A 16,173-nucleotide genomic window follows, 5' to 3' on the forward strand; every position below is an offset into this window, starting at 1 on the left:
AAAACATTAAGACACTGCAAAAAGAAACTGAAGAAGACACCAGAAGATAAAAAGAACTCCCATGCTCATGGATCAGAATAATCCTGTGAAAATGGCCACCCTACAAAAAGCAACCTACAGATTCAAGGAAATCGTCATCAAAACTTGAATGTAATTCTTCACAGACATGAAAAAATAACAATGTCAATATATATAAAGACAAAAGATCAAAGGAAGCCAAAGCAATCCTAAAGAGAAAGAGTATTATGGGAGATATCACCTTATCTGACCTGATTCCAAACTGTACTACAGAGCCACAGTAATAAAAACATCATGGCAATGTTGTAGTAAGAATTATATAGTGTGTAGCCTGTACAGATTTTCTTTCTATCAAAATGGCCACATGTCATTATACATGTCCAAACTTAGAATGTATGACACAGAGAATGGAGTCTAATGTAAATTAAGGATTTGGGTGATAATGATGTGCAGGTGTAGGCTCACCTGTGTTAACAAATGTGGCACTCTAGTGTGAGACCTACACACTAGGAGCGTTTAGTTATTTTTTCTTTTTAAAACATAATAATGTCTTAAATTCTACATCTACATGATGTGTGCTATCATGGCTCAATATCTCATTTCTTTTCAGTAATGAATAATATTTCATTGTCTAAATATATCACAATTTATTTATTCACCTATTGAAGGACAACTTGGTTGATTTCAAGTCTTGGTAATTATGAATAAGGCTGCAGTTTTTTGTGGAGTCATAAACTTTGAATTACTTTAGTTAATACCAAGGAGTTTATTTGCTGGATTTTATAGTAAGGTTTATGTTTTGTTTCATAAGAAATGGCCAGGCTATCTTCTTCTTCTTCTTTTTTTTTTTTTTTTTTTTGGTTTTTCGAGACAGGGTTTCTCTGTGTAGCTTTGCGCCTTTCCTGGGACTCACTTGGTAGTCCAGACTGGCCTCGAACTCACAGAGATCCGCCTGCCTCTACCTCCCGAGTGCTGGGATTAAAGGCATGCACCACCACCGCCCGGCCCAGGCTATCTTCTAATATGAATATTTCTTTGTACTCCCTCAGTAATAAGTTCCTGTTACTTCACATTCCCATGCATTTGGTGTTGTCAGTGTTTGGGAGAATGGTCATTCTGAAACTAGAGTGTGAATTTCTAGTTGCCTAATAAAAATTTTGTGTGCATACTTTTTATATGTATATCCTCTTGGATAAGGTTGACACCAGGTCTTCTGCTCTTTATTCTCTTTATTACTTAATTATTTACTTGATAATTATTATTTAATAACATTGCTTTTCACAAGATGATACTATGTATAAATAACTAACCAAATTAAGGTATAATCTTTTATACTTACTATCAATAGCTTCAAAGAAATCTTTGAGGGAGGCATTAACTAAAACCCACTAAAGGTAAATGTTATTTCCTTTGTAATACCTAGTAAATCCAGAACGCATGTACTGGTATGGTGTTTCCCATGGTGGCTGCAGTGTGGCTACAACAGTGCTGACTGTGGTCGCTCTTCTTGTGAGTAAGGATTGTGCCCATCACATTCACAGAAGTCTGCTCTGTTGCTAATCAGGGTTACTTTCTTATTGGAAGATTCCTTCTATGCTTTGAACAACTATATAGAGAACTCATTAGTCAAAAGTGAATTCTACAGATATTTTCTGCAAATGTCTTCTCATTTTATAACATCTTTATGAAAGCAAATGTTTTTAATTTTAGTAAAGCTCATCTTGTCAATCATTTATTTAATAAATTATGGCTTTGATGTTGTGCCTAAAAATTCTTTACCAAACTCAAGGTCACCTATATTTTCTTTTTTAAAAAATATTTTATTATTATTTATATATGTGCATGTCTGTATACGTGCATGTATCTGAGGTTAGGGAGTTACAGACAGTTGTGAGCTGCCTCATATGGGTGCTGGGAATTGAACCTGGATCCTCTGGGAGAGCAGTCAATGTTCTCAACTACTGAGCCCTCTCTCCAGCCCCCTGTATTTTCACTTATGCATTTTACAGTGTATGGTGTGGTGTGTGGTGCTGGAGATCAAACCTAGAATCTCACACATGCTAAGCAAGCACTCTCCTACTTAAGCTCCGTCCATAACCCCTACATTGCCATTTTAAAAACTGACCAGCAGACCAGAAACCTGGAAGTTCTTTCATTTCTTTCTACTTTTGAGTCTGTAGTTCTAATCTTCATAAACCCTTCCTAGAGAGAGAATTCCAAGTGGCTTATAAATTGGATACATCAACATTCTCATGCTTTTACGCATCAGCATAAACTAATGACCAAGTATCTTTTTCGAAGGGATTTACTATGGGAAATAGTTAACTCTCCTGGCATATTTGAAGCAAACTATAACTTCTGAAAACTCAACTAAACTACGCATGCTTGTAATCCCAGTACCAGGAGACAGAGGGACCACAAGTTCAAGGTCAGCCTGACCTAAAAATTGAGTCCCTGTCTGTAAAGCAACAACAAAAACAAAGCAAAATGTGGGAGGGGGGATCAAACTCTGGGCTATAAAAACATAATTGTATATTTATATATAAATAATACTTAGATATTTCTGCTAGCTAGTATAGTCTTATTTTAGAAACTGGAGAGTGAGAAATAGTACAAAATTTAAATCGTGTTATTACAGCTTCAAAAATAAGGGGAAACTACAAAGAAAGGGGAGGAACACAAGCAGAAGAAAGAACCCTTGGGCAACAGAGACAAGACAGGGCACACGAGAGGAGACCAAGGACCCTGGAAGGGTGCTGGTGAGAGAGTGTAAAAGAAGATACGCTGTCCCTGACACCAACGGTGGCTCAAGAGCAGGGAATGGACTCCTAGAAAAAAAAAAAAAAAAAACAACCGCAGATGTGAATCAAGTATCATTACCATAATCAAGGGCATGGCTATTATTGAACAAAGAGCTTCCAAGTCACTGAATGTGCTACATCTGTGTAATAGGCTTGTAGCAAGAATGCCCTGAATTAGAATAATGGCAAAGACCATGACCTAGAGAACTTAAGGGAAATGAAAATCAATCAAAATAGATGTGCTGAGGTTCAGAGGGAATGAATCCAATGGAATTCTTCCAAATAGATTTCTTAATTTCAAAAGTGTACATATCTCAAAAGGGAGAAAAGGATGTGTAGAACATTAGCAAGAAGACAGTTTATAACATCCAGGACCAGCGTAATGGTAAGGGACCCAGAATAATGTGATCCTAAAGCCTATTCACCATCCACTATGATGAGCACAATGCCAAGTGATAACACTCAGCGTTATCACAGCTCATCTTCACCACAATGTGAGGTGGGAACCATCTTCTACCATTTATAAATGAGGACATTGAGAACTTGTAATTTACCTGAGTTACTCAGTCTTTCACCCAGGGCTACAACTTCAACTCCAGGCTGTCTGACTCCAAAGTTGGAGAAAATTCATAGCATCAATAATAATTACTATTTCATAAATATCACTGATGTGTCAGGGACTTGATACACATTATCTTTAGATCTCACTGCAACCTTGTATGGTAGCAATTATAGATATTTATGGGATATTGCTGTATTAATTATTAACAGCATGTTGATGGAGAATCACATTCAGAGATACAAAAAGTCAATATTGAATTCCCTCAAAAGCAACCATCATCAGCATCTCACTTTTGCCTTCTGCAAGAATGATATAGACACATGTGGAAAGCAACGCCAGACAAGTCTGACTCTGGCCAGTTTGTGCTCAAATCCAAACACTTTTGGGAAAACATCAACTAGAAAGATCTAAGGGGGGACACAAATATCCAAAGAGGGCCTGGACCATAAGAAATTGGTTGGATCCTGCTGTGTACTTTGGGATGGGAGTTGGTTCAATGGAGAAGATGAATAGATGTCCTCTCTCCTCAGGGAACAATGCTCACTTAGTAAGGAAGGAAGTATCTTGGCTGGATCTGTGGTCCCAATGTAGGATGGGAGCAGAAACTGATGGAATGGGCTTTCCTGGAGTCAGCTGCTGCCACCAGCACAAGGAAACAGGAGCAGGGTTACTCTGGGAAAGTACAGCATGTTGGACTCTTATTCATTGTGTGTGTATGTGGGGTGGTTACTAAGGATTGAACCTAGGGCTTTATGCATGCTGAACAAGCACTTTACCACTGAGCTGGATCACTACCTTTTGGACATTTATTCTTGATACTTTGTAGCATGCCAGGCTCCTAGGACAGGAGAGACATTATATCTTGAATAAATTGGGCAGCTACCATATACTGTCCTCCAGGAGCTTCTCTCTAAATTCATTTCTTCTCCAAGAGAATATTTGCACTTTGACCAACAGAAACAGTGTCCTCTAATGAAGTTCTGGTTTCTTGTGCTGGGTTAGTGACTCAGTGTGTCTGAACATCTCCTTGGGGGCAGAGAACCTAGCAAAGGGTATGACATAGGACTGGTATGGAATGATGACAGGAGGTGGGAACACAACTAAGAAGCTGAGCCAAAAGAGTGATGATCAAGTCTGGAACCCAACCCTGTCACATATAATAAAGGGTATACAAATTAAACCAGATGAAATAAATAATTTAAACATTTATAACCAACAATGAGATTGAAGCAATAATACAAAGTCTCCCCCCCCCTTTTTTTTTTAAATCCAACACTAGAAGGATTGACTGAAAAATTCTACCAGAACTTCAAAGGACAACTAAGACCAATCAATACCCTTCAAATTATCCCATAAAATAGAAAAGAGGGGAAGGCCTCCAAATTCTTTTATGAATCCAGTGTTACTGTCATACCAAAACCAGATAAAGATACAACAAAAAGGAAATTACAGACTGTAGACGGAGGTGGAAGTTTCTGTTCCGCCAGCAACTCCCAAATACCCAGCAGCCACTTCCCAATGTCTAGGATGTATTTCTTACTTGATACTTGTTCTTTTTTGTTTGTTTGTTTTTGTTTTTGTTTTTTTCGAGACACGGTTTCTCTGTGTAGCTTTGCGCCTTTTCCTGGAACTCACTTGGTAGCTCAGGCTGGCCTCGAACTCACAGAGATCCGCCTGACTCTGCCTCCCGAGTTTTGGTATTAAAGGCGTGCGCCACCAATGCCCGGCGATACTTGTTCTTAATGTATATAGTTTTTATTATGTTAGGATTAAAACCTTCCTTTTCATTTTAGATCAAAAGGGGGAAGTATTGGGAATTCTGCCATTCAGTCCAGTGGCCAATTGAATGGAGTGGTTTGGCCCAATGGATGGGGTCTTCTCTAAAGACACGTGACTCATTAAGAACGGGGGTGGGGGGCCGGGAGGCATTCTCTTGGGCTGATTGGAGCAGGCAGCAAGCAGCAGAGAAGTGTGTCTTGCAGTTTGGTCTCCAGCTGTCCCTTGGGAACGAAGAGGCAGTGACACAACGTCATTCTATATTTGTAAGTGTGCTGTATTGATTTTCATCCTTTAATAAACCTGACCTGGTCCCATACTACTGTATCCCACATTAACAGACCGATTTCCTAATGAGCACAGATACAAAAATTCTCAGCAAAACCCTTGTAAATCTAATTCAAGATCATATGAAAAAGATCATCTATCATGACCAAATTAGCTTCATTCCAGAGATGTACAATATACATACATAATCAATAAGTGTAATTGATCACATGAATGGACTCAGAGATAGAAATGACATAATTGTCTCAATAAATTCAGAAAAGGCCCTTGAATGAAATCCAGAAACCTTTCATGATAAAAGTCATGGAAAGACTGGGATAGAGGGAACCTCAACATGAAATACAATAAACCCATAGCCATCATCATGCCGAATTGAGAACAAGATGAGGGTGTTCACTCTCCACTTCTCTTCAGTATTGCTTGAAGTCGTAGCTAGAGACAAAAGAAGTGGGGGAGGATAAATAAGAAAAGAAGTCAAAGCACATCTATTTTCAGATGACATGATTCTGTGTATATGAGGCCCTAAGGACTCCAGCAAAAACCTGTTAAAGCTGATACACATTTTTCCAGCACAGTAGAAGGATATAAAATTAAAACACAAATATTAGGAATATTCCTATATACTGATGATAGACAGACTGGGAAAGAAATCAGGGAAACAATTCAATTCACAACACACACACACACACACACACACACACACACACATACACACATACACACACTACACTACGCGGACATAAATTTAACCAGGGAATTTAAAGACCACTACAATGAAAACATTAAGACACTGCAAAAAGAAACTGAAGGAGACACCAGAAGATAGAAAGAACTCCCATGCTTATGGATCAGAAGAATCCTGTGAAAATGGCCACCCTACAAAAAGCAACCTACAGATTCAAGGAAATCGTCATCAAAACTTGAATGTAATTCTTCACAGACATGAAAAAATAACAATGTCAGAATATATATAGAAAGACAAAAGATCAAGGGAAGCCAAAGCAATCCTGAAGAGAAAGAGTTCTGAGGGAGATATCACCTTACCTGACCTGATTCCAAACTGTACTACAGAGCCACAGTAATAAAAACAGCATGGCATTGGCTCAAATACAGACATGTAGATAAATGGAACAGAAAACCCACATATAAGTTCGTGAAACTACAGCCAACTGATTTTTTTAAAACAAAGACACCAAAATACACATTGAAGAAAAGACAACCTCGATAACAAATGTTGCTGAGAAATCAGGATTTCAGCATGCAGAAAAATGAGACTAGATCTTTATTCCCCACCCTGCACAAAACTCAACTCCAAATGGATTAAAGACCTCAGATGAGACCTGATACCCTGAAACTGCTAGAGCAAAAAGTAAGGAACATGCTTCAACTTACCAGCACAGGCAGATTTTCTAAAGGACTCCAGTGGCATAGGAAATAAGACGAACAATTAACAGATGGGATCTCATGCTGTTAGTCAAGTAAAGAGGCCGGTCACAGAATAGGAGACAATCTTTGCCAGCTGTACATCTGTGGTAGTTTGAATGTAATTGACTCCGTAGGCTAATAGGAAGTGACATCATGAGGAGGAGTGGCTTTGTTGGAATGGGTATGGTCTTGTTGGAGGAAGTGTGCCACTGTTGAGTTGGGGGGGGAGCCTTTGAAGTTTCCTATGCTCAAGCTATACTCAGTAACACAATTCACTTCCTGTTGCCTAGGAATCAAGATATAGAACTCTCAGCTCCAGCTCTAGCACCATGTCTACCTGCATTCCACCTGCCCCTCCCCCCATGGTAATAATGAACTAAACCTCTGAAACTGTAAGCCTCCCCAATTAAATGTTTTCCTTCATAAGAGTTGCTCTCATCACGGAGTCTCTTCACAGCATAAAAACCCTAAGACAACATCCAACAGAGGATTAGAGGATTAGTGTCTAGAATATAATAGAGAGTTCAAAAAACTAAACACCAGGAAAACAAACCACCCAATTTAAAAATGAGCTCAGAAGCAAGGGAATCTCTGTGAGTCCAAGACCACTCTGGTTTACACATTGAGTTCTACACAGAGAGACCCTATCTCAAAAAACAAAAACTAAATAATAAATAAATGAATAAAATGAGTAATGAAACTGAAGAGAAAATTCTCAAAGGAAGAAATACAAATGGCTAGTAAACCTTTTTAATAAAAGGGACTGGACCTGCCTGGACTGAGTCTATCAGGTCAATCTCAGTCCTCGGGGGTGGCCTTGATCTGGAGATGGTGGGAATGGGGGGTGGGCTGAGGGAAAGGGGAGGGGGGCAGGAAGGGGGAGAACAAGGGGATCTGTGGCTGTTATGTTGAACTGAATAGTATTGTAAAATAAAATAAATAAAAGAAAAAAAAGGTATTTAACATCCTGAGCTACCACAGAAATATAGATTAAAACTACATACATTTAGAGTCTGTCTCACCTCACACAGGATATTCACCAAGAATACAAGTGACAAAAAATGCTGGTGTGGGTGTGAGAGACAAGGGAGTCTATACACTGTTGGTGGGAGTGTAAACATGGTGTGACCACTGGGAAATCAGTCTGAAAAATTCTCAAAAAGCTAGAAATGGAACCACAACCCACCTATCACATTCCTGCCCATACCCAAGGGTCTTTATGTCCTTCTACAGACACTTGCACACCCTTGTTCATTGCTGCTCTATTTACAACAGGGGAATCAACCTTGATGCCCATCAACTGAGGGATGGATAAGGAAAATATTATAATATATACACAGTGTAGTTTTATTTAGCTGTAAAGAAAAATGAAAGCAAATTTGTAGGAAAGTAGATGAAACTAGAAAAACAAATTATTGTGAGTGGGGTAACCCAGGCTCAGAAAGACAAATACCACCTGTTCTCTCTCAAATGTGGATGCTAGCCTTTGTTTTCTGCTTTTAACTTGGAGCACCTGTGAAAGACAGAAAACTAGAAAGGATACATTGTGGGAGTAAAGGGAAGGAGACAATAGAACATACATTTTACTTTTTTTATTTTGTATTTATTTATTTATTTTTGGTTTTTTGAAACAAGGTTTCTCTGTGTAGCTTTGCGCCTTTTCTGGATCTCGCTCTGTAGACCAGGCTGGCCTCGAACTCACAAAGATCCGCCTGCCTCTGCCTCCCAAGTGCTGGAATTAAAGGCATGTGGCACTACTGCCCAGCCTAGAACATACATTTTAAAAAAGCCAAAAGGGAGAATACTGAGAGGGTGGAAAGGTTTAGCAGGGATGGGTGAAGGATGGATGAAACAAGGGTGTAAAGATAGGTATCTTAGTAGCTGTTCTATTGCTGAGAAGAGACACCATAACCATGGGAACTCTTAGAAGAGAAAGGATTGTGGCTTGCATATAGTTTCTGAAGTTTAATCTATTGTCATCGTGGTGAGAAGCATGGCAGCATGCAGACTAGACATGGTACTGGAGAAGTTGCTGAGAGCTATGCATTGGGATCTGCAGGCAGCAGAAAGAGAGAGCAACAATGGACTTGACTTCGGCTTTTGAAACCTCAAAGCTCTTCCCCCACACACACACCCCACCCCTGTGACACACTTCCTCCAATAAGGCCACACCTCCTAACCCTTCTTAAGTTGTGCCACTCTCTGACGACTAAGCATTCAAACATCTGAGCCTATGGGGACCACTCTTACTCAGATCTACCACAGAAGGGATAACCAAAATGGAAGGTGTGTGAGAAGCATATGGAAACCTTCTATCTTATGGCTCAATTAAAAATATAACTGGGGACTGGAGAGACAGCTCAGTGGTTAAGAGCACTTGCTGCTCTTCCAGAGTACATAGGTTCAATTCTCAACACTCAGTGGCTCACAATTGTCTGTCAACTCCAGACCCAGGGCATCTGATGCCCTCTTCTGGCCTCCACAGACATTCATGCAGGAGGTTAAACATCAGTACACATAAACATAAAATAAAACCTATGTGTATGTATATGCACATATATACATATATATATACATATATATACCTATACACACACACACACATAACTTACACACATGGAGGGGAGAGTGGAGCATGATATGAAAGAAAGGGAGAAAACTGGAGGTTATAGGTTTGAGTGGGGATGGGGTTGATGAAGGAGGAAAATGGGAAGGAGTGGGTTAATCAAAACTAAGGATGTATTTTTTTAATAAAGCCTATGGGGACTGAATAATTTGTAAGCTAATTAAAATATAATAAAAAATAAGTTTGGCAGCTGTGTATGGTGGCACTCACCTTTAATCACAGCACTCAGGAGGCAGAGGCAGACAGATCTCTGTGAGTTCCAGGCCAGCTTTGTCTACATAGTTCTAGGACAGCCAGGGCAATGTAAAGGGACCCTGTCCCAATAGATAGGTAGGTAGGTAGGTAAGTAGGTAGACAGACAGACAGACAGACAGACAGACAGGTAGGTAGGTAGGTAGGTAGGTAAAATTAGTCTTAAAAAATAAAATTGAGTTTAAATGAAGGTACTTTGCATGGGTGGACAATGCTGCTTCTAGAAGACATGGCTTAGTGAATGAAAAATCTCAGTGCCAATCCTAGGATACCTCTTTATGAGATGTTGGTCAAGGAGGTCTCAGAAGTCCCTAGAACAACACAGGTTATTGGCATTGTTTTTGGTTACCCACTATACCTACAACTAAAATCCTGGTGAAGACACCACACACTTTGGTGGCAGGACATAGCAAAATCAATCCCAAACTGAGTGAGAAACTTCGTCCCTGCTGGCTAGCATTTGGAGTGCCTGAGCGTGCTATAGAGGCCACCAGGGAAGAAAAGACATGGATGGTTTGAACTCAGATGGATTTGCATGTTGCAGTACCTACCTGCCAGGCATGGTGTGCCCACGAGTGCAATAGGAAGCTGTCCAACCACCTCCAAACAGACCTGAGGCCTGTCCACAGGAGAGAAGGCAGGCCTGAGATGATCATAAGCCCTAGGATGGAACCCACTATTATTATTTCGCTAAATGATCATGTTATCAAATACCTTGTTGATGTTTATACACGTTATAGACCTGTGCTGCTTTCATTCTTGGTCAGAGAAGCTTCTTCTTGCAGTTAATTCAGAGACTCATAAACAATCAGAGTTGTGAGAATAAGTGTCTGTTGAGGGCTCAACCCTAAATGGAATATCTGTGTATCAACTCCCACCCCTCAAGACTCAGGGAACATTGCAGAAGAGAAGTACAAAATGTGAGCTCAGGAGGAGGGGGGAGATGCCTCAGTGCTGTCTTCTGGACATGCATGGATCTTGTACTGGTGGACTCACAGCACTTGGCTTCCCAGGACAAGACCACCACAGGATCAAGCCAGTGAACAGTCTACAGTGGATGGGTGAGGGGATCACGTAGTCCTACCCCAGCTGAGGCTATGAGCATTTATTGGGGAAGGGAGAATCTTTTTGTGTGTGTGTGGGTATGGTCACAGGAAGCTTGCCCATGTTCCAGTGGATGGCTCCACCACATCCACAAATACATGAAAAGCACTGATTGGACTCAGTGTGATATATAAAAATATGAATAAATTTAAAAGGAAATGAAATTAAAAGAGGCTGTATAGGGGCATGTTCAGAGGAAATTGAAGGAAGGAAATGGAGGGAATGGGGAGATATGATAAAAAATATTCTGTATCTATGTAAGAAATTCTCAAAAAAATAAATAAAAATATTTTAAAAGGTAACAAGTACAAAAATGTATTACTCAGGCCATCTCAGCTTCACAGTGGCCCATAGGCACTGTTGAGAACTTCATGCATCACAGTTCAACCTCCCTCTCTGCCTAGCCCATCTTCCCTCAGTTCCACAAGTGCTGGTCTTAAGAACACTGTCGGGTGTGGGGGAGGGGGGGACTTCTTGTCTCCAGCCATCTTCTCAGATCAGGAGATCCTAACCTTCAACACTTCTACCAGACAGAAAGCCTAAACAGGGCCAGCTGTAGTGTTCTCTGTTACCTGCCCTTGCTTTTTATCTTGCTCTGTCACCCTGGAACCCAGCACAGTGCTGTTGTGGAATAATCTTTTTGTACACTGTGAAGATGTATCATTCTGATTGGTTTAATAAAAAGCTGAATGGCCAATAGCTAGATAGGATTTCCAGGCACAAAGGATGCTTGGAAGAAGGGTGGAGAGGCCAAGAGATGAAGAGCAAACAGGATAGGCACTACAGAGATGGGGTAATAAAGCCACAAGGCAGAAATAAATTAATAAAAATGGGTTAATTTAAGTTATAAGAGCTAGTTAGAAACAAGCCTAAGCTATGGGCCAAGCTTTCATAATTAATAATGAGTTTCTGTGTTGTTATTTGGGAGCTGGCTGGCAGGACAGAGACTTGCTACACAGTGCTGGACAGAGGGCCCCACGACAAACTTCTAATGAGTAGAAAACATACAACAGCTTGGACCAAGCTGGACGCCTTTGTACAGATCAGGCTGTGACTCACTCTGGCTTATTTCTTGTTGGTGAAACAATGCTTTCAGGCTGTACTTTGTCCTGGCAGACTCCATTTTATGAGCAGCATTTGATTCCATTTTGAGTGTAGATATGCAAGGAGACACCACTACCTGTCCTGTACCACACACGCATGAGCACTGACTAATAAATAACTGATGTATAAAAGTAGAACAGAGCCAACTATAAATTTATCAGAATAGACTTGGGACACATGAACACATGGGTATATTAAAACCAGATGAGAATACAGGCCCAAGAACCTATCAGACACAGCAGAGCAGTGAAGGGCCCAGCACCCTCCTCTGGGCCCCAAGAGAAGAAAGACACCTAGTGCTGTAATGATGATAGTTCTTTCAAACTGTCATCTGACCACCTGGTGCGTGTGTGTGTGTGTGTGTGTGTGTGTGTGTGTGTGTGTGTGTGTGCATGCGCGTGTGCGTGCGTGAAGGGATGAACAAAGAATTCCTGATTGTCCCCTAGGCTTCAAGTCTGTTTTGTCCCCATTGCTTGATGCAGTCCACTCAAATTACCATCCGTTTGTCCAAACTTGGTCCTGTACCTTGCCACCACAGGAGCTGAGCCTTTGCAGCTCAACTCAGCTCTGAGACCCTCCAGCAGCTGGCTTCTTACTCTCTCACCTGCACCCTGCAGTAACTCAGAACCTGTACCAGCTTTCTGCTCTGCCAGGAAGGCCTCTAGAACCTGACCTCTACTGTAGCTTCTTTAAGCCTCTGGTAGCCATTCTATGGCCTGCATATAAACATACAGAGAGATAGGATTGTGGCATGATGTATAACGTGTACTCTGAGGGCTAGTAGTTAAGAGTGGGATGAAAGAACCTGTATTTGCCAATGGCCAGCTATCATTTGGTAAACTGCAGCCAATGAGACAATGGAGGTGAAGTTCTTTCTTATTCTGTGAACAATAGAAAGATACAAATGTGTCATAATTTCTCCTCCCAAGAATGTGCTTCCTTCACATCCAATATAAACGTGGGACATCTTCTCATCTTTACCATGCAAAACACCCACAGGATACACAAGGAACACAAAATGTGTGCAGTCTAGGGAACTAACTTGCACACTGTTTCCTAGAGAGATACACTTTTGTTTGTTTATCAGAGACAATGTTTCTCAGTAGCTCTGGCTATCCTAGAACTTACTCTGTAGCCCTGGCTGGCCTCAAATTCACAGAGGTCTGCCTGCCTCTGTCTCCCAAGTGCTGAGATTAAAGGCATGTGCCACTGTGCCTGGCTAGTATACTTTGTATTTTTAAAACCAGGTGGTGTGACTCAGGCTGGGCTCATCTTTCTGCTTCTGGAGGACAGTCATCCATAATCTGAAGAGATGTGGTCTAAGCACCCAGGCAGCAAATCTCATGCTCTTGCAGGTATCTCAGGTGTCTAATGAAGACTTCCCTTGTGTAGCTCAATGACAACTTCAGCCAACTGATTACTATGTGTTGCTGGAGGGCTTCTCTCCAGGTTCCCCAAGCCCCACAGTCCCACAATCCACTTATAAAATAATCACTCAGACGCTTATATCACTTATAAACTGTATGGCTGTGACAGGCTTCTTGCTAACTGCTCTTTTATCTTAAATTAACCCATTTCTATAAATCTATACCTTGCCACGTGGCTGGTGGCTTACCAGAGTCTCTGCGTGCTGCTTGTCCTGGCGGTGGCTGCAGTCTCTCTCCTCCTTCTTCCTGTTTCCCCAATTCTCCTCTCTCTTTGTCCCGCCTATACTTCCTGCCTGGTCACTGGCCATCAGTGTTTTATTTACACAGAGTGATATCCACAGCACTTCCCCTTTCTTCTTTTTTTAAAAAGGAAGGTTTTAACTTTAACATGGTAAAATTACATATAACAAAACAATTACCGAGCAAGAATTATAGTTACAATATTAAAGAAGATGTCCTATCTATCTTATATTTGTGAGTTTAAGGTTTTATAGCTAACTTATCTTTTATCATAACTGAGGAAATTACGACTATCTAGTCTTCAACCACATCAAAGACCTAAGAAGGAACATAATGGTACCTGAGAAATGGTAGATGGATGCAAGCAACTTTCGGGAATCTTGCAAGACTAGACCAAGACAGCTGGCAGCCTGGACAGTCACCTAATGTTTCTCAGCATTGTTGGTGCATTCAAATTGGCTACAGGCCTAGAGTATCTGACAGACCATTTTTAGAAGCAGGAATTTTAAGAGACCATCTTACCCTGTCTTGGCAGAGTACAGTGGTCGCTTTCCTTGTGTCCCGCTTGTCCAGAAAGGACAGCATTGCATTTGTACTGTCAGCCATCAAGGCAAGGGCAGTTCTTTGCCCAGTAGGCCATTTTGTGCCAAAAAGACAAACTTCCAAATGGAAATGTCTTAGAAGCCCAACATTCTCTCGGGATCAAATTGGTGCAGCCAGGAGCAATTGTGTCTCACGTCAACAGAATTTTAAGTTATTTAAATGCCATATTCTCCAGGTCTATGAAGTGTTTGAAGATTACCTATCTATCTGAAATATATCTATGTATACCTAGAAGACTTAACTAACATGGCTACAGATATGATTATCATAGATGACTAATTATTAATCTATTTTTTAATTATCCATTACAATTTTAAATGAGTTATATAAACATAATACCTCAAACAAGAATAGAAATATATATATATATATATATATATATATATATATATATATACAGTATAACAAAATTAACTTCAAGTTTGTATCAATGAACTAAAATTTATACCAATGTAAAACATTTTAAACATAAACTAAAATCTATACCAATGTAAAACATTTTAAACAAGTTGTTCTTTAAAAGTAGGTTCATTAATCTACCCTTTTATCTTATCATCTCCATATCCTCCTATATATCATATCCCCTTTTCTTTTTTAGAAAGAGATCACATTTATAATCAACCTGTTTTAAATAAAAATATTGGTTTTTCTCTGTCCCACACCAGAGGGCTCTTCTGATTTGGGACACAAGAATCCCTTAACCATTTTTTTTTTTTTAAAGCAATATGTCTGGGTTTAGAGGGGGAGTGAGCCAATTCCACCTCTAAAGCCAGCTTGGTATATTTGGGAATTTGGGCGTAGCATCTCTTACTACTTCCTGCTGGAGGGGGGCGCTGTATCTTATGGGGACGCAAAGAAAATTTTAGACCTATGGGGTAGTCCGTGAGGTTGTATTGTGTGAACCAGTTGCCTTGAAACCGATCTGGATGTTGGATCATCTGGGCCATGGTGTCATCGGAGTCCTTTCAGGGGGTCTTGGCTGGTGAAACCTGATGTATCTTAATCTGGAACAAGTCCACAGCCTCTGGCTTTCTGTGGAAACAAAAGCAGAACCTCTTTTCCAAAGTAACATATCCTTATATACAAATTTTGAAGTCAAGGTACCTTTAAAATATACATTTTGGCATAACTCAACAGCTTTTGTAATCAAATGTTTTTCTTTAATTATGAATATCAAAGAGAACATAATCCAGATTCTCTGTGTGGTAGCCATCTTTATGTGGCTTATGTTTTATATTACCTTGAGCCTTGAGCCTATTGCTTTAAACTGTACCATTGTAAGCCTGAAACGCGCTGTGGCTGCTGGCTCCGCCCACTTCAGCTTCCCAACATGGCAGTGGTACGTTTTCCGCCAGCTCTGGGAGTCATCAAGTCTCAGAAATAGTGGGTCTAAGCTTTTATCAAAGCAGCGTGTAGCCCAGAAACCTCTTTTTTTTTTTTTTTAAATACTAGTAAAGACTAAATCTACCACACAGCTTAATTTGCCGCTGGTAGATGCCTCATTTCCGCCATACTGCCGGTCAAACGCACCCGCCAGGAACCCGCCAGTGTTCAAACCTGCGTTTTGCCACATCTAGCTGTCCGTATGAGACAAGAAGCAGGAACCTGGTTTTGGCTCTGTTTAGAATTGGTTATTAAATATTCTCAGGTTTAAGGTGGAAACTCGAGCCGTTGGGCGCCATTTGTTGCTGGAGGGCTTCTCTCCAGGTTCCCCAAGCCCCACAGTCCCACAATCCACTTATAAAATAATCACTCAGACGCTTATATCACTTATAAACTGTATGGCCGTGGCAGGCTTCTTGCTAACTGCTCTTTTATCTTAAATTAACCCATTTCTATAAATCTATACCTTGCCACATGGCTGGTGGCTTACCAAAGTCTCTGCATGCTGCTTGTCCTGGCGGTGGCTGCAGTCTCTCTCCTCCTTCTTCCTGTTTCCCCAATTCT

This window comes from Peromyscus leucopus, chromosome 15 (genome assembly GCF_004664715.2).
Source record: "Peromyscus leucopus breed LL Stock chromosome 15, UCI_PerLeu_2.1, whole genome shotgun sequence".
NCBI lineage: Eukaryota > Metazoa > Chordata > Mammalia > Rodentia > Cricetidae > Peromyscus > Peromyscus leucopus.